Consider the following 20,514-nt stretch of genomic DNA (forward strand, 5'->3'; position numbering starts at 1 on the left):
TTAAGAGGGATAAAGTGTGCCAGTCTGATTAAATGGTCAACTATTACCATGATAGTGTTATACTGTTGTGAAATGGGTAATTCTACTATGAAATCCATGGCTATAGTACTCCATGGTTTATCTGGAATAGGCAGAGGTGTGAGTAATCCAGTGGGTCTTTTGTGAACTAATTTGTTTTGGGCGCAATTCTCACACCCAGATACATAATCATAGATGAATTTATTCATGCCAGGCCACCAGAATCTTTGTCTGGTTAGGTCAATGGTTTTTTGAATTCCTGGATGACCGGATATGGTATCATCATGGGTGTGTGAGAGAATTGATGTTCTGATACTCTCTGGTATATATAATTGAGTGTTATGGTAATAGAGTCCAGTTTGAGGATCTTTAGAACAATACTTGAGGGGTATTGAATCTTGTTTTAAGGCTGTGTGAACTTCTTGTTCTATGGGCGTCAGATTACCTATTATTTTTTCTGGAGAGATAGTAAAGTTAGGTGGTTCATGAAGAAGTATTTCATGTATACGGGATAAAGCATCGGCTTTAGAATTTTGACTACCAGGTTTATAGGTAATTACAAAATCAAAACGATCCAAAAATAATCACCATCGTGCTTGCCTGGCCATTAAAGTTTTGTTCTTTTTCAAGTATTCAAGATTTTTGTGATCAGTAAAAATAATGAACGGGATCTAAGAGATGTCTCCATTGTTCCAATGAGCTCTTTATTGCTAGGAGTTCTTTGTCTCCCACACTGTACTTACATTCTGCACTAGTTAGAGTTCTTGAATAAAAGGCTATAGGGTGGATTTCATTATGGTCTTTATTCTGCTGGGAGAGTACAGCTCCTATGCCTGTATTAGAGGCATCCACTTCGAGTTGGAATTGTAGATCGAAGTTAGGTAATGATAGAATTGGAGCTGTAGTAAATAACTCTTTAAGTTTATCAAAAGTTTCTTGGGCTTTTTCAGACCATTTGAATCTTTGATTAACACTAGTTAGCTGTGTTAACGGTTTAACTACTGAAGAGAAATCCTTGATAAATTTTCGGTAGAAATTCGCAAAACCTATGAAGCGTTGTAAAAATGTCACTGTAGTGGGTGTAGGCCAATCCTTAATGGCAGATACTTTTTCAGGATCCATTTGTATTTTGTTAGGGGTTATTATATAACCCAAAAATTTTATCTTAGAGACATGGAAGACACATTTTTCTAATTTTGCATAGAGTTTATGCTCTTTAAGACGTGTAAGCACCCATCTCACGTGTTTTTCGTGTTCTGTGGGAGACTTAGAGTATATCAAGATATCATCTAAATAGATGATGACACAGATATCCATTAGATCATGGAATATTTCGTTTATAAAATGCTGAAAGGTTGCGGGAGCATTGCTTAAGCCAAAAGGCATTACATTATATTGGAAAAGTCCATAATGCGTTCTAAATGTGGTTTTCCATTTGTGTCCTTCTTTCATGCATATCAGGTTATAAGCCCCCTTAAGATCCAGTTTTGAATATATAGTAGCTTCATTTATCCGTTCTAGAAGTTCCGTTATTAGCGGTAAGGGATACCTGTTTTTAATTGTTATTTCATTTAAGGCTCTATAGTCAATAATTGGTCTTATTGTACCGTCTTTATTACGTACTAGGAACATTCCAGCAGCAGCTGGGGATGTTGAGTGAGAGATAAATCCTTTACGGAGGTTTTCATCAAGATATGACCGTAGGTATATCAATTCTTCTTGTGATAGAGGGTATATTTTACAGTGAGGTATTTGAGACCCTGGTATTATATCAATTGGGCAGTCAAACTCCCTATGAGATGGGAGATTTTCTGCTTCTTTTAGATTAAACACCTCTGCCAGGTCCTGATAAATTTCTGGCAAATCATGTTCTATAGCAGAAATTAACTGAAATGGGAAACAGGTCTTTAAACAGAATGAAGATTCTAATGTTACCTGTGTAGATGACCAGTCTATGCTGGGGTTATGTTTTTGTAACCATGTGAAACCTAAAATGAGAGTATGCATGTGGATAGGTATTAGGTCAAAAGATAGATATTCAGTATGCCCATTGTCAGTAGTTACTAATAGAGGGATTGTCTGGTGTGTAATGGGGCCGTGTTGTATGAGTGAACCATCAATGAGTTTAACAGAGACAGGATGTGATTTGCAAACAATAGGGATTTTATTAAGTTTAACATAGGAAGAATCTATATAATTTCCGGATGCCCCAGAATCGATCAAAGCGTTAGAACGTACGTTTTTCTGATCCCACTGTAAAGAAAGGATAAGAGTCAGTTGAGGATTTTGTGTGAGATGCTAAATATTATGTCTGAACTGATTCTTACCCTTCTTCTGTCTTTGAAGTATTGGGCAATTGGTAACTGAATGTTCTTTTTGCCCACAGTAAAGACAAAGATTCTCAGATCTGTGTCTGGCTTTTTCTTCGGTGTTAGTGGACCCTTTATGACTCCAATCTCCATTGGAGTCTGATTTGAAGTAACCTTTTCCATGTTTGAGGTATAAGGGTAAGGACGTCTCTGTGCAGTGTCATATGAAGCTCTTTCAGCCTTCCTTTCGCGCAGTCTGCGGTCCAGGGTTGTGCTTAATTTCATGAGTCCGTTTAGAGATTCAGGCATCTCCAAACAGGACAACTCATCTTTTAATGCTTCCGACAATCCCAATCTGAATTGGTTTTTTAAACTAATTTCGTTCCATTTGGAATCATCTATCCACATTTGGAACTCAGTGATATATTCTTCGACGTTCCTTTTACCCTGCTTTAGAGATCTTAATTTTGTTTCAGCCGTTATCTGAGTGTGGGAATCCTCATATAAGGCTGTCATAGCTAGAAAAAATTCTTCTAAGGAATCAAGTATAGGATGGTCACTCTCAAAATATCTGTTAGCCCATGAGCGAGGCTCCCCCTGGAGGAAAGAGATAGTTGTACAGACCTTGATCCTTTCTGTATGATAGGTTTTAGGCCTAAGTGAGAATAGGAGTTTGCAAGCATTTTTAAAGTCTCTGAACTCGCTTTGTTTACCAGTAAAGGGTTGTGGGTAATGGATATGAGGTTCAGGGACTTCTGAACCTTTCACTGGCAAACATTATTTTACTAGAGTTTTAAGAGCTTTATTTTCTGTTTGTACCTCAGTTAAGGCCCTGGCTAGATATTCCAATTTCTAAAGGATATTAGAAAATTCATTTTTTATTTCATTAGGATTCATCATAAAAAAAAATATATATACAGGTCTATAACCTTATTAGGCCTGAAAATTCTGTGATGAATACAATCACTTTTAAAGATATATTTCTAAAGAGTAAAAAATAAAGGTTTTGTTGCTCTATTCTTGTTTTAAGCAGGTAAAAATGGCTTGTTTAACTTGCTTATACAAGGTGAGACATTACTTTTGTAATTGAAAGATAGATAAGGGACAATATAGAATGAATTATTAGAAATTGGAAACAGATAGATATATAAATCAAGATTTGAATATATCAAATATTTAAGCAGTACTGAGGTATCTGGTATTTACAAATAAAAATAACGTCTCTTTCATATATTTGATGAGAAGAAAGTAGGTTTCATATAGTAAAATCCAGAGATAATTGATTTTGTTAAGGTCAGCAGTAACTTCACGCACTCACACAGTCACACAGATAAAATATTTACAGTCCAAAACAATCACGCTAATATCTCAGTATAGTGCACGTAACTTAGGTTAAGTATCCAAACTTAGGGAGACAAACATAAGGAGTCAGATAATAGAGACTTCTATATGGTTAATAACGATACCAAGTTGTGCGTGGAGAGCGGTTCTTATCCCTACAAGTGCAGCAGAGAATGTAACGTGGAGAGCGGTAGCACCGCTGAATGAGAGCTGACAAGGTGAGAGCTGGCGGCGTTGAGATCCGGTGACCGCTTAGTGTGAGCGCGACTTCGGCGTGCGTGAGGATGAAGTTCCGGTAGGCGTAGGAATCCAGATGAGGCTACCGGTCTAAGGTTAGGATGGAAGGCAAAGTAACAGCTGATATCCAGCGGCTATCGCAAGGAGAGAAGTCAAGACCTGAATAATAGCAACACAAAGGCAGCAAAAGGTAATTCACAGAGAACACAATTAAAGTGAAGATCTACTTCAATTTTCAGGCCCTGAGTGAGGTAATAGTACTTCCTTAAATAGGGAGGAAGTACTTAGAAGTTGTGAGTCTTAAAGGGATATCACACTGCGTTAGGAGCTGAAGGCTGCTTTTTTGCAGGTGTTAGGTTTTTTTTCAGCTCAAACTGCCCCGTTGTTTCCTATGGGGATATCGTGCATGAGCACGTTTTTGAAGCTGGCCGCGTCCGTAAGCAACGCTGGTATTTAGAGTTGAAGTGGCGGTAAATTATGCTCTACGCTCCCTTTTTAGAGCCTAACGCAGCCCTTCAGAGAACTCTAAATACCAGCGTTGTTTAAAAGGTGCGGGGGGAAAAAAACACGCGTAGCTAACGCACCCCTTCTAACGCAAAACTCTAAATCTAGGTGACAGTGTATTAAATATCTGAAAGATAATGTGCTTAAATGTGTCAAAAGAGGTTATGGTATCAAAAAATGCTGTCCCAAATACTTAAAATTAGTGGTGATCGGCTAATAATCACAAATAGAAACAGGTGATAATGCAAAGTGAAACATGATACAAATGTATATTAACATATGATTTATTGGATACAAAAAATATAGTGTAAAAATCTAGTGGCAGATTATAGCTAACAATCCAAATTGATCAAAATTGCATAGCTAAGTAACTAATAGTATGCACTGTATATAAAACAATGGGCTTAAAAACAGACTGGAATGAAACCTCAAAAAAACTTAAAATAAAATAAGATATACTAAACAACTAATTATAAAAACTAAAAAATCTGCTTGACTAATAAAATGTCCAGATATCTCCCCAAGTATGCCAAGACAATACCATCAGGAAAAAATGTATCAGACAAAATATATAAGAAAAAATATATTGCCAGAAAAAATATATATCCAGATAGAAAAAAAAGAGTATACTCTTAAATAGAAGCACCAGTTATAGTGCCGTGTAGAATCTCTTACATAGACCTCAAACAGTTGATTACTGGGAATGCCACAGTTCTGTTGTGATAGCTGATGTAAGTTCACCTCCCACAATATGGAGTGTAAGACGTAACAGTACAGACAGATTCTAATGCCCGTATTTTCTCTATGTATCGTACTTATTCCATTGATATATTACTCTGGGTGCACAGAAAAAAGTCCCCGTATAAACCTCTTTGTTCTCTGCTTCACCAAAGCGAGTACTATGACAGGGTAATTCTCTTGTGAATGTATACACTTTTCGTGAAAGTGGGAAAACACTCTTAGGATTACAACGATTGTGATTGGCAACAGCCGGTACTCACTGTAACCGTTCATCTGTCACGTAACAGTGAGTACCGGCTGTTGCCAATCACAATAGTTGTGATTCTAAGAGTGTTTTCCCACTTTCACGAAAAGTCTAAACATACACAAGAGAATTACACTGTCATAGTACTTATAATTAGTTGTTTAGTATATCTTAATTTATTTTAAGTATTATTGAGGTTTCATTCCAGTCTGTTTTTAAGCCCATTGTTTTATATACAGTGCATACTATTAGTTACTTAGCTATGCAATTTTGATCAATTTGTATTGTTAGGTATAATCTGCCACTAGATTTTTACACTATATTTTTTGTATCCAATAAATCATATGTTAATATACATTTGTATCATGTTTCACTTTGCGTTATCACCTGTTTCTATTTGTGATTATTAGCCGATAACCACTAATTTTAAGTATTTGTGACAGTATTTTTTGATACCATAACCTCTTTTGGCACATTATCTTTCAGATATTTAATACACTGTGTTTATATATATATATATATATATATATATATATATATATATATATTATAGATTTTATCACTTATCAGCACTAGCACTTTCTATATGTTATATAATTCCATTGTTTGATTTTTTTTATCCTACTCCGCTAGAGTGCCCTCCTTCTTTTCTTTCTTATATTGCACCCTACCTGGATGACATATTGGTTCAGGCGCCATCTTTTCAACAAGCAAAATCTCACACAACAGATATTGTTGTCTTTTCTTCGTTCCCACAGATTAAATGTGAATCTGGAAAAAAGCTCCCTTTCCCCTGCAACAAGAGTAGTTTTCTTAGGGACCATAATAGATTCTCTATTGATGAATATTTTTCTGAGAGAGGTCAGGAAAAACAAAATCTTTTCCTCTTGCCTCTCTCTTCAGGCTACTGCTCATCCTTCAGTGGCTCAATGTATGGAGGTTATCAGTTTGAAGGTGGCTTCCATGGACATCATTCCTTTTGCTCGATTCCATTTGAGAGCTCTCCAGTTGTGTATGTTCAGACAATGGAATGGCGAACATGCGGATCTATCTCAGAGAATAGGGTTAGATCAGTCGTCAAGGGATTCTCTCCCGCAGTGGATTTCTCAGGAACATCTGTCTCAGGGCACATGCTTTCGGAGACCTTCCTGGGTGATCCTGACCATGGACACCAGCCTGCTGGGCTGAGGAGCAGTCTGTAACTTGTTAAAAGCACAGGACCTTTGGACTCGGGAGAAGTCTACTCTTCCCATCAACATCTTGGAGTTGAGGGCGATTTACAATTCTCTATTGGCTTGGCCTCAGTTGTTCTCAGCCCAGTTTATCAGGTTCCAGTCAGACAACATAACCTCTGTGGCTTTCATCAATAAATAGGGAGGAATTCGGAGATCCATAGCCATGAAGGAGGTTACTCGGATTCTTCAGTGGGCAGAGACCCACAATTGCTCTCTATCTGCTACCCACATTCCAGGAGTAGACAACTGGGAAGTGGATTCTCTGAGCAGACAGACTTTTCATCCCGGGGAGTAGAAACTCCATCCAGAGGTGTTTTCCAGCTTAGTCCTCAAATGCGGGGTGCCGGAGTTAGATCTGATGGCGTCCCATCAGAAAACCAAGCTTCCAAGGTACGGTTCAAGGTCAAGACATCCGCAGGCCGTTCTGATAGATGCTCTAGCGGTTCCTTGGGTTTTTCAAGTTGGCATACCTGTTGCCTCCATTTGCTCTAATTCCACGACTCATTGCTCGTATCAAACAGGAGGGGACGTCGGTAATTCTAATAGCCCCTGCATGGCCTTGCAGGATCTGGTTTGCAGACATAGTGGAGATGTAATCTCTGCAACCTTGGAGACTACCTCTGAGGAAGGACCTCCTGATTCAGGGTCCCTTCCTTCATCCAAATTTTGTTTCTCTGAAGCTGACTGCTTGGAGATTGAACTCTTAATTCTGTCTAAGCATGGTGTTTCTGAGTCACTCATTGAGACCATGATTCAGGCTCACAAGCCTGTTGCTAGAAAGATTTACCATAAGATATGGCGTAAATATCTTTATTAGTGTGAATCCAAGAGCTACTCTTGGAGTAGAATTAGAATTCCTAGAATTTTATCTTTTCTTCAGGAAGGCCTGGAGAAGGGATTGTCAATCAGTACCCTGAAGGGTCAGTTTTCTGCTTTATAAGTTTTACTACATAAACGTTTGGCAGATGGGCCAGATGTGCAATCTTTTTGTCAGGCCTTGGTCAAAATCAGGCCTGTTTTTAAGTTTGTTGCTCCACCTTGGAGCCTTAACCTTGTTCTTTAAGTTTTACAGCTGGCTCAGTTTGAGCCATTGCATTCTATAGACATTATGTTGTTATCATGGGAGGATTTATTTCTTGTTGCTACCATGAGGCCTATTTATCAAATGTCTGTTGGACCTGATCCGACAATGCGGATCAGGTCCGACAGACATCGCTGAATGCGAAAAGCAATATGCTCTCCATATTCAGCATTGGTGCAACGCTGCCCCCTGCAGACTCACGGCCAATCGTCCTCCAGCAGGTGGGTGTCAATCAACCCAATCGTACTCAATCGGGTTGAATTGTGTTGATCTCTGTCCACCTCATCAGAGCAGGCAGACAGGGTTATGGAGCAGCGGTCTTTAGACTGCTGCTTCATAACTGCTGTTTCTGGCGAGTCTTCAGACTCGCCAGAAACACGGGCCCTCAAGCTCCATTCGGAGCTTGATAAATGGGCCTCCGTATCTCTTCTGCTCGAAGATTCTCTGCAGTGTGATTCCCCTTATCTTATTTTTCATGCTGATAAAGTGTTATAACCATAAAAAGGTTTGTTGCTCTTTTGCAGAATCTCCCCTAAATGTGGAGTCTCAGTTTTAGGGAAAGATATGCTGTGAGCGTATTTATATTGAAATGGATTAATGTCCCAAGTATAGAGTTACCTTTAGTAATATCTTAGGCCTGTATTTTAGTATTTGTGGATATTTCCCAGAATAAATGTACAAGTAATCCAGAAAACAAAGTGACTTAAGCTTGGAAAACAAACAGTCCCGCATACAACCGTCTTCACACACTCACACAGGCAAAATATATAAATACAAGTATTTACATTGAGGATCCGGTTACATGAATGAGCGGAGTTTAAGCAATCAAGTGAAACTTTCCGGTTTACAGGAGTATGGCTATTATATCGCTTACCGGAGCTTCCAGCTGAAGATAGAAAGTGAGATAGTGCTCTCAATACTTAGCGTCTGCAGCGTGTGGAGCGGAACGCTGTGTGAGTGTGACTTCCGGGTGTTGCGTAGGAGAGATCAGCTGGAGCAGGCTGAGCAGGAGAGTTGGGAGACTCAGCAGATGATCCGGAATGAGAATGGAGGCAGTGAAGGGAATTCACAAACAAAGGTAATTCCTGGAAAGGAATTATAGCGAGATGACCTGAAGATTATGTAGAGAGGTTCAGAGTTTCAGGAATAAGTGTACTCTAAGAATCAACACCAATAATCAGGCAGGGATAAGGTGTTAACAGGTGGTTTATATAGAGAGAGGAAGTAGGTGGGAGGGATATACCTTAAAGGTATATCACAGTTCCCCCCACTCAAGGGACCCCCCTCAGAGAAGCCGGACAAGGCTTGAAAGGATTCCTGTGATGGAAACGTCTCAGAAGAACTGGAGCATGAACATCAGAACGAAGCTGCCAGGAATTCTCCTCCGGTCCGTGACCCCTCCATTTCACAAGATATTCCAAACGTCCGCGACGTAACCTAGAGTCAAGAATTTTCTCCACCTCAAATTCTTCCTGACCATCAAGAACAACAGGAGTCGGAGGAACTGCGGATTGTCCAAGAGGATCAGATTTATAGGGTTTCAGTAGAGACACATGAAACGAATTGTGAATCTTGAAATCCCTTGGTAGAGTTAGTTTAACTGCATTGTCATTGAGAATCATCTCTATGGGGAATGGACCTAAAAACTGATTTGCCAGTTTTTTACTAGGCAGTTGTAATCTGAGATGTTTTGTAGACAAGAGTACCAAATCACCAGTTTTATAAACTGGTGTTTGTCTGTGTCTCCTATCATAATAAAACTTCTGCCTATCCTTTGCTTCAGTGAGATGGGTTTTTAATAAATCCAGTCTTGCTTGTAGAGTAAAGGCATAATCCATGGCACTTGGAGAATTTACAGGTGACTTAGCGAGAGTGATGGATGTTGGATGATAACCGTAGGTTGCAAAGAATGGTGTCATTTTTGTGGATGAGGAGATGGAGTTGTTGTAGGAAAACTCAGCTAATGGTAAATAGGAGATCCAATCATCCTGCAAATGGGTGATGTAACACCGAAGATATTGTTCCAAAGTTTGATTTAATCTCTCCGTTAAGCCATTAGTCTGAGGGTGAAAAGCCGTGGAATACCTAACATCAATTTTCAAAAGCTTATTAAGGGATCTCCAAAAAGAAGAAGTAAACTGGGTTCCACGGTCAGAGATTATGACTTTGGGTAACCCATGAAGACGTACAATTGAGTCTATAAAAGCTTGAGCAGTGATTTTAGCAGTGGGTAAACCTATTAAGGGCGTGAAATGAGCTAATTTTGTCAAATGATCTATTACCACAAATACAGTATCGTATTTTTGTGATTTGGGTAGATCAACTATAAAATCCATTGATATTACGCTCCAGGGTTTATCAGGTATTGGTATGGATGTTAATAAGCCAATTGGTTTTTTGTGTTCTGATTTGTTGCGAGCACAAACATCACAATAGGAGACATAATCGTATATATATTGATCAATATGTGGCCACCAGAAATACCTTTTTGTTAACTCTATTGTCTTCTGTATGCCTGTATGTCCAGACAAGACATTATCATGGGTATAGGACAAAACGGTTTTTCTAAGCTGAGGTGGAATATACAATCTGTCTTTGTGATAGAATAAATTATTTGATGGATCTTTAATACAAGAGTCTGGTATCTCTGTATCCTTGGAGAGAGCAGTTAGAACTTCCGTTTCGAAAGTTGTGAGGGCTCCAATAATCTTATTCTCAGGTATTATTGGAGTAGTAGTAATGAGATGTGGTTGATTATCATACTGTCTGGATAAGGCATCAGCCTTAATGTTTAAAGTTCCAGGCTTGTATGTCAATTGAAAATTAAATCGATCCAGAAACAAGGACCATCGGACTTGACGGGCAGAGAGGGTCTTATTTGTTTTAAGGAATTCTAAGTTTTTGTGATCAGTATAAATCTTGAAAGGTTCTAATGTACCTTCCAAGAAATGCCTCCAATGTTCTAACGAGTTTTTTATAGCTAAAAGCTCTTTATCACCAATGCTATAGTTCTTTTCAGCAGGTAAATACGTTTTAGAGTAGAAGGCTATGGGGTGGAGATCGTTAGTATGTTTATCTTGCTGTGACAAGATTGCTCCTATACCAGAGTTTGACGCATCTACTTCTACTATAAAAGGTAGTCGATAATCAGGTAAGCTTAAGACTGGTGCTGTGGTAAAACTTTTCTTTAGAGTATCGAAAGCATTTTGAGCCTCATCTGTCCATAAGTATTTGTTTTTACAACTAGTTAAAAACGTCAGTGGTTTTACTATGGAAGAGAAATTTTCAATAAACTTTCTATAAAAATTTGCAAATCCTAGAAACCTTTGTAAAGCTTTAATGTTTGTAGGAATTGGCCAATCTAGGATAGTGGTAATTTTATCTGGGTCCATTTGGACTTTATTTGGTGTTATAATAAATCCCAAAAACTTTATGTGATTAGTGTGAAATATACATTTTTCCTGTTTTGCATATAACTTATGTTCTCTAAGTCTTGTTAGAACCCATCGTACATGTTTCTCATGATCAGCAAGTGTTTTGGAATATATCAGAATATCATCTAAATAAATGATGACACATATGTCAATTAAGTCATGGAATATTTCGTTAATGAAATATTGAAAGGTTGCCGGGGCGTTGCAAAGACCGAAAGGCATTACATTGTATTGATAAAGCCCGTACCTAGTTCGGAATGCGGTCTTCCACTCATCGCCCTTTTTTATTCGGATCAAATTATAGGCACCTTTTAGGTCGAGTTTTGTGAATATTGTGGCCTCAGACAGTCTTTCTAGTAATTCTGGGATTAAAGGTAAGGGGTAACGATTTTTTATTGTGATTTTATTTAGAGCTCTATAATCAATAATTGGTCTGAGTGTACCATCTTTGTTTGTTACGAAAAACATACCGGCTGCAGCAGGTGATGTGGAATGAGAGATGAATCCTTTTTTGAGGTTTTCATCTAAATAGGAACGTAAATCAGAAAGTTCTTTTTGAGACATAGAATAAACTCTTCCATGAGGTATTTGAGAGCCAGGGATTAAATCAATTGGGCAGTCAAATATTCTATGAGGAGGGAGGTTTTCAGCCTCCTTTAAGTTGAACACATCCTCCAAATCCTGATAAACCACTGGTATCGGTTGGATACTAGCAATGCTTGCATGAGGATAGCAAGTATTCTGACAATAACTAGAATTTAATGAGATTTTATGGAGTGACCAGTCTATTGAAGGGTTATGGGTTTTTAACCAAGAGTAACCTAGAATTATGTTGTGCATAGAGATTGGTATTATATCAAAAGATAAGTACTCTGAATGTGAAGTAGATATTGTAATCTGAAGTGGTATAGTGTGATGCGTTATGGGTCCTTTTTGTATGGTGGAACCATCTATTAATGTAACGTACACAGGATTTTGTTTGCACACCGTGGGTATTTTATTAGCAATAACATAATTTGTGTCAATATACACCCCAGAAGCCCCTGAATCGACAAAAGCATTAGTCTGAAGATTGTTTTGGTCCCACTGTAAAAAGAGAGAGGTGATTAATTGATCTGTTTTGTTATCATTGTATAAATGTTCTAAAGTTATTTTCTTACCCTTCTTTTGTTTTTCCAACAAAGGACAGGTTGAGACTGCATGCTCTTTATTTGCGCAATATAAGCACAAATTGGAAAGACGGCGCCTGGTCTTTTCTTCGGGGGATAGTGGACCCCTAATGGTTCCTATCTCCATGGGAATGGAACTTGTAGGAACTTTTTCATGCAGTGGATTTGATGAGTAGAAATGTTTAGGAGGATTCTCAAAACTTCCTTTCTCTGCCTTTCTTTCTCGAATTCTGCGATCCAAAGTGGTACTTAATTTTATTAACCCTGCAAGACTTTCAGGCATGTCTAGGCGAGACAACTCATCTTTCAATACTTCAGATAATCCTAGACGAAATTGGTTGCGTAAACTGACTTCATTCCATAAAGAATCGCTGGCCCACATCTGGAAGTCCGTGGTGTATTCCTCCACGGTTCGTTTTCCCTGTTTCAGGGAGCGTAGTTTAGTCTCAGCTATAATTTGAGTATGGGTATCTTCATATAATTCAGACATGGCTGAAAAGAAATCCTCTAGGGAATCCAATATAGGGTTATTAGACTCAAAAAAGCGATTTGCCCATGTTCTGGGTTCACCTGTGAGATATGAAATTACTGTGCACACTTTTATTCTCTCAGAATGATATGTGCGGGGCTTGAGAGAGAATAACAACCCACATGCATTTTTAAAATCCCTAAACGTGGATCTTTTACCAGAGAAAGGGATAGGAGGCTGAACCTGTGGTTCTGGTATTTCTGAGGGTTTAGGGGTTAAACACTCTTTCATTAGAGTTCTTAAAGTGGCAGTCTCTGCTTGTACCTCTGTTAACCCACGAGCCAGATAATCCAATTTTTGATGGATATTATTAAAGACAGTCTGAATCTCTGTGGGGTCCATTTTATTATGGATAGATATACAGCAGAGATTTTTTAAGGCCTGATTATACTGTTATAACCATAAAAAGGTTTGTTGCTCTTTTGCAGAATCTCCCCTAAATGTGGAGTCTCAGTTTTAGGGAAAGATATGCTGTGAGCGTATTTATATTGAAATGGATTAATGTCCCAAGTATAGAGTTACCTTTAGTAATATCTTAGGCCTGTATTTTAGTATTTGTGGATATTTCCCAGAATAAATGTACAAGTAATCCAGAAAACAAAGTGACTTAAGCTTGGAAAACAAACAGTCCCGCATACAACCGTCTTCACACACTCACACAGGCAAAATATATAAATACAAGTATTTACATTGAGGATCCGGTTACATGAATGAGCGGAGTTTAAGCAATCAAGTGAAACTTTCCGGTTTACAGGAGTATGGCTATTATATCGCTTACCGGAGCTTCCAGCTGAAGATAGAAAGTGAGATAGTGCTCTCAATACTTAGCGTCTGCAGCGTGTGGAGCGGAACGCTGTGTGAGTGTGACTTCCGGGTGTTGCGTAGGAGAGATCAGCTGGAGCAGGCTGAGCAGGAGAGTTGGGAGACTCAGCAGATGATCCGGAATGAGAATGGAGGCAGTGAAGGGAATTCACAAACAAAGGTAATTCCTGGAAAGGAATTATAGCGAGATGACCTGAAGATTATGTAGAGAGGTTCAGAGTTTCAGGAATAAGTGTACTCTAAGAATCAACACCAATAATCAGGCAGGGATAAGGTGTTAACAGGTGGTTTATATAGAGAGAGGAAGTAGGTGGGAGGGATATACCTTAAAGGTATATCACATAAGGTGGTTCAGTTAGGTTTCATTCCTAAGGTTGTTTCCAATTGAAATATCAACCAGGAAATAGTTGTTCCCTCTCTGTGTCCTAATCCTCTTCTTCCAAAGAATGTGTGTTACACAATTTTGTACATGCTCTTAAATTCTACTTACAGGTGACTAAGGATTTTTGCCAGTCCACTGCCCTCTCTGTCTGTTTCTATGGGAAACGTAAAGGTCAGAAAGCTACTGCTACTACTCTTTCTCTTTGGTTACAAAGAATAATTCGTTTGGCTTATGAGACTGCTGGACAGCAGCCTCCTGAGAGAATTACGGCTCATTTCACAAGAGCTGTTTCCTCTTCTTGGGCTTTCAAAAATGAAGCTTCTGTGGAACAAATTTGCAAGGATGCAACTTGGTCTTCTCTACATACTTTTTCCAAATTTTCCAAATTGGATACTTTTGCATCGGCTGAAGTTTCTTTTGGGAGAAAGATTCTTCAAGCGGTGGTACCTTCTGTTTAGGACTGCCTGTCTTGTCCCTCCCTATTTATCCATGTCCTCTAGCTTGGGTATTGGTTCCTAACAGTAATTACTCAAGCTGTGGACTCACCATATCTTAGGAAAGAAAAACAAAATTTATGCTTACCTGATACATTTCTTTCTTTCTTTATAGTCCACGGCCCCACCCTTTATTTTAAGACAGTTCTTTTGACTATAACCTCAGGTACCTCCACACCTTGTGTGACTACTTTTTCTCCATTTCCCTTTGGTCGAATGACTGGGGGTTGTGGGTAAGGGAGTGATAATTAACAGTTTAACTGTGGTGCTCTTTGCTTCCTCCTGCTGGCCAGGAGTGATATTCCCAACAGTAATTACTCAAGCCGTGGACTCACCATATCTGGAAAGAAAGAGATTTGTCAGGTAAGCATAGATTTTGTTTTTATACACTATTTGTGTTATACTGTGTATTTACTGTAAATATTTCACATTGCAATGTTCTGCAAATAATATATATTTACCTATATATAACCATGTATAGCTATATATTGTATCAAAATACCATAAGATCAGTGGCATACGGTGAAGTCAGAGGCTGGTAAGGCACTGGCTATGATACTCCTGAGAAACACACACACATTATATTATATATATATATATATATATACCTGTATATATAACTAAAAGAAAATTTTTAAATTAGGGGGAGATAAAAGTCGAGTTTAAAATCCTCCACTACGCACAAAATATAGGCTTAGTGCAGCAATTCTGGGATGGTTATGAATCACTGCACTAACTCTAGCTAAGTTTATAAGCTGTGTGAACAGCGATACTTTGGCGTAAAGGGAACCTGCTGAAAAGCAGACTGAAGTAAAAAGGTGTGTCATTGTGTACTTAATTTGCATATCTTACCCAGAATCCTTTGCTGCATTGGAAACAATGTAATTCAGAGATTTTCTGTGGGAAAACAAGCCTCTGGGCCTGTCTAGATTTGTTAATGAACTACACAATGAGTTATTTTTTCTATATAACTAAAAGCATATAGGAGCGGAAAAAATGAGTTGTTAGACAGGTAAGGGGTTAAATAAGAGTGAAAACATGCTCTCTTTTTTGCACTGGAGGAAGCACTAATTGAACAGTCTGTTCTGAGCATCCTATCATTAACATTGGAATAATGAGCTGCTAATGCCTGCATGAAAATCACTATTAACACTTACTAATTGAGAAGTAAAATCTGAGACACAATAACTTCCAATACCCAAAACAAGAAACTTCCTCTCAGTAGATAACTGCCTGATAATGTCCAACATATTCATGTCCAGGCCAGTCTGATTTCTAATTCACTGAATTTATTTTGAGTCTTTACCTCCCCATTTGTGTATAGTCATATAATGTCCCTATGTTTTCATGGTATTGAGCTCACTGCTGCATAACCGGACCAGATCGGTCCTCATGTGATCCGTCATCTGTCATACTCATAACTTTATGCAATGTATTTGTCATACACACAGGGACCAGTAACAGTTTGCCGGTGTGTGTGACAAATACATTACATAACGTTATGAGCATGACAGATGATAGATCACATGAGGACCAGTCCGGTCCAGTTATGCAGCATCCAGTATTACCCGGCATCCCCTTGCCTTCACTTCTTCACAGTCACACAAGTCAGAGACGGTCAGTAGACTACTTATTTTTACCCCTACCGGTATTAGTGTAAAACGGTCCGTTCCTCAGGCAGGTGCCAGGGCAGCAGCTGATGATGTCATCTGATGTCTGGTTTAGAAGATGTCCTCTGGCTCTGTCTCCACCTCTGTCTAAATTTTAAGAGGCTACCACAGGCTGGCGGCAGCTCAGGTCAGGAGTCCCAACAGGAGTGTCACCACAGCAGTCTCAGTCTCTCACTCTGTTCCCGCCAGACAGTGGTCCTCCCTTTGCGCATGCTCAGCAGGCAGTCAAACAACTCCGGTCAGAACATTCTCCTGGTGCTGTCAATCACCAGGAGAACATACATGACCAGCATTGATTGGCTCCCAGCAAAATAAGAACCTCATTAGACATGCCTCTATAATAGGTTTTTCAGCCGCGCTGCAGCTACAAATCACCACTGGGGGTGCAGCAGAGCAGCTAGTAATATAAATGCATGCATAATATTGCGCAATAGAGAGAAAGCCGAACCTGCTCCCTCTATTGTGGAATATTATAGACGTGAAAAATGTGAAAAACAAATTTTTTTATTTTTTTTTAAGTAAAATTTTATTTTTAATTTCAAGCTAAATGGCAGGTGTGGCAGTGCCTCACCTGCCTCCTATGAATGCACGTCACTGCAGATATATACATATTTATGAATAGATAGAACATATTCTGCTATGTGAAGAACACTGGAATGTAAAATATGAATATTTTCATGTTGGGTTAGCGTACTTGAGAATATTCAATCGGGTTTATTCATGAGTAGGGTGTTCGTTTTTCCCTACTTTTTTTGCTCTATTGACTTCTATGGAGGAATACGTTACAGGTCCACTTATAATCTGTCCCTATGGGGGCATATGTGGGGGCAAATTTGCCCCACATATGTCAATCTATATTTAGGTTAGTGGAAGCTGTTTCATTTATTTGGGGAGAGAAATCCCTTCTGAAAGTATATACACTTTTTTGGCCGCTACATATATCACCTCTTGTTCATGTGGAATGGCAGTGATGAAAGGATAGGTAATATATTTTCGTATTTAAAGTGTAATAACTTAATTTTAGATTTTACATTGGAGTTCAATAATAATGTCATTCACTATTTAGATGTGTCTTTAAAATCTGATATTGTTGGGCTAAAACTTTAGGTAGAACTATATAGGAAACACACAGCGGATAACACTTTGCTTAATGCTAAGTCATGTCATCTTAAACATACCATAGAAAGGATTCCAAAGGGACAATATATGTGTGTTAAAAACACTGTACATCACAAGAAAAAATATGAAACACATGCAGTAGATGTGGTTTTTAGCATGAGGCTATAAGAGAAATCAGTTGGCGAAGGCAAAAGCACAAGTAGATGAACAGAAAGAATTGTTGAGACCTAAAAGGACAAGAGAAAATAAATTTGACAAAAAAAATCTGTTTATAACAACATACAGCAAATAATATAATTCTATTTGTGATATTATTAGAAAGTCATTACCTATATTAAAAACAGATAACGTTTAAAGTATTGTCCTAGAATCAGGTTGTGGTTTTGTCAGTAGAAGAGCAAAAACATTGGGCAATATTTTGTCTCCTTCCATGTTTCCCATGGATATAAGAAGTAAAAGAAGTAATGGCTTATTAAGCAGCCTGTTTTCTTCAGTTGGGGAAGCAACGGTGTAAATCTTTCAGAGAGGAATTTATGGCTCAGGATAACAAATATTACAAAATAATACAATAAATTAATTGTTACACAAAATATAATATTTATTTACTCACCTGTAGGGGTTGCAATACGATGTATGTGGGACAAACAACTTGGTCCCTAAAAGACATGTTTTTGGAACATCTACAAGAGATAGAGGATCCGGACTCTAAAACACCTATAGCTGTTCATTTTGATAATCTTCACAAGTCAGACAGTTTTTTTTTTACTTTTCATGGGGTTCAGCGCATAGCTAGACATTCTCGGGGTGGAGATAGACTTAGGTCTTTGAGCCAGCAAGAGATTTATTGTATATTCCAGTTAGGTACAAGGATACCAGCGGGGCTCATTTCTAATTGGGATGTAAAACTATTTACTGAATAAAGGAAGTTGTGCATATTTTGACAATATATTTATATGTGAAAACTGATTGAGATGTTTTAGAAGGCTATCCATTCTTACATTATATATTTTTTGTAACTATGGACATATGATTAATATATTATGAGCAAAAATAAATAATCAATTGAAGTAAGTGATAATTATGTGCTTAAATTCAATTTGATAATGGTATGTGCATTTTGTTCCTTAAGTATATCTGCTTTATTAAGCTGCAGTACGTTACTATATTAACATTAGGTTATTTGAGCACTAATAGCATATTGATTGATTGATTGCATCATGCACTATATAATGTCTGATAACTAACAAATAATGTTTATGACATTATGTTACCATGTTGCTATGTAAAGTACTGCTCATAGTAAAGTAACAATTTGAATGTTTATCATGTGATGATATGTGGACGTGATTTTTCTTTTAAATAGCTGTGTCTTAGGTCTCATATGTCATACTTTTATAATACTACATTAAAAGTGTTTTGCTGTTATTACTCCAACCGTTATTTGGAGTTCAATTTGTGTGTTAATGTACAATTTCTCTAAACATTTATCTCATTGACTCCGAATAATTAGCGTAACAGAGCATTTCTCATTTTTGCAGTCTGTTATGGAGTTAACATTTGTAAATCTATTTTTTTCACATTACTGCCTTTATTTCCATGATTTCCACATTCTGCTACACTTTTTTCACTGCTTTGGTTTAATTACACTGTTATCTTTATATTTCTTATTCTTTTCCTCTGTACAGATAATTTCCCATCTATACATCCATTAACTCACCAGCTTTTGACGTCTCTTCCATGTTTCTCTCACATTACATCTCATATCCTAGTCCTTTAAATTGTAATACTAATAATTAGATATCGATGCAACATATTTTCAATAGTAAAAAAGAGGAAATACTGTGTTTAACCCTTGTGAGCCGAATGTGTTTAATGGCAGTCCACAGTCCCGTATTAACTATTTAGGGCGATATAGCGTAATGGCACTCATCTAACATATACACTGTATACAAAAGAATTCCACTCCGTGTATAGTAATGGTATGTTCCTTTAAGGGATGCAATAGTGAGACTCACCCACAGCGACCATAAGATTTTCATCTGGCGAGTATCCACTGTTCATGGAGATAGAGCTATCCAGGTGCTCTAACTGCTCGTCGACTGCTCTTAAAAAGCGGCTTAATCCTTTCAGCCACTGCTCGTCAGGTACTGCTCCTGCAGTTACCACAGCTGTGCGGCTCTTCGTTTAGCCGGTTCCGGTTTGCCTCCAGGTGCAATCGGCCAATGAGAGTCCGTATGCTAGGTCACGTAGTGGGTGGTCAGCCAATCCAATGTGATGTATGTGCCAAAGGATTCCAATCTATATCGCCAGGAAAACTGTGTTGCTCCGTAGCTTGGAAGCACTTAATCCGCCCTCAGATGCCTGAATATTACTTGGGGATAAAGGGTATCTTGAAAGGATTCCTTGTAATCCTTAGTGTAGATATCAAAAAAGAAAAGAGCAGGCGATCCCAGTATCCATTTATAAATAAAAACAGCCTTTATTCTTCATATTAAAATGGTAACATGATACACACAATAAGAGTATCAGGTTTTACGCGTTTCGGCTAAGTGCCGTACTCATAAACCAGTTTATGAGTACGGCACTTAGCCGAAACGCGTAAAACCTGATACTCTTATTGTGTGTATCATGTTAACATTTTAATATGAAGAATAAAGGCTGTTTTTATTTATAAATGGATACAGGAATCGCATGCTCTTTTCTTTTTTGATATTTTCAATACTCAAAACTTATTAATATTTTGATATTTACAACGTTATGATTACCATACATTTTTAATACTGAATTCAATGCTGTATTGGGTTATTGTATAAGGTTAATGTGCCCCATTGATTGAGCTTTATTGGGTATTGAGTATCAAAAACTAAGTATTGGTGATCTGCTAGACTCTCTAATTATTAAGTGTGTCAATATAGTGTAAATATTGCAAGCACATTCCTATATAATAATAATACTATGGGAATGTAGACACACGTGCTCAAAAATGGGAAAATAGACCTATAATTGTAATAAACTGGTTATACAGTATTCTTAGCAACCCCCAATTCTTAAAAATGTACATAACTACAAATTTATAAGACAGTAATGTATATCTTTCTTTGAAATGCAGGAATGTAAGGTAGCTTAGGAGCCAGCCTATTTTTTTTGTGTGTGTGTTTTTTTTTTTTTTCTTAGATTAGGTTTTG

The sequence above is a fragment of the Bombina bombina genome, chromosome 5 (genome assembly GCF_027579735.1).
Source record: "Bombina bombina isolate aBomBom1 chromosome 5, aBomBom1.pri, whole genome shotgun sequence".
NCBI lineage: Eukaryota > Metazoa > Chordata > Amphibia > Anura > Bombinatoridae > Bombina > Bombina bombina.